This window comes from Crocodylus porosus, unplaced genomic scaffold (assembly GCF_001723895.1).
Source record: "Crocodylus porosus isolate Cpor-Errol unplaced genomic scaffold, CroPor_comp1, whole genome shotgun sequence".
Taxonomy (NCBI): Eukaryota; Metazoa; Chordata; order Crocodylia; family Crocodylidae; genus Crocodylus; species Crocodylus porosus.
This window is the reverse complement of record NW_017728907.1, coordinates 45,324,400-45,324,776: the sequence shown is the minus strand read 5'-3', so window position 1 is coordinate 45,324,776 and position 377 is coordinate 45,324,400.

Below are 377 nucleotides of genomic sequence, written 5' to 3'. Positions count from 1 at the left end.
GGTCGGCGGACGGGGGAGGGGCGCGCCGCCGGCCAATGGCGGGGCGCGGGGGTCTTGGCTCGGACCAATGGCAGGCCACGCCAGGACACAGTGCCGGAGCCAATCGGGCAGCAGGGGGGGAGAAGGTCACGCCCCTCCTTGCCCACGCGGGACCCCGGGACTCACGCAGGTCCCCATCGGGGTCACGCGGGAGACCAGAACCAGCCCGTCCCGCGTTGGCTGGGGACCCACCGCCCCACTGTGCCGCGGCACAGTGCAGGGAGCGTCCACACCAGCCCCCCGCCGCACCTACGTGGATCCCCCGCCCCGCCGGCCGTGCGCGTCCTCCCTGCGCTCTCGCTTGGGCCGCAACAACTCCCTTCCTCCGTCCTTTCATC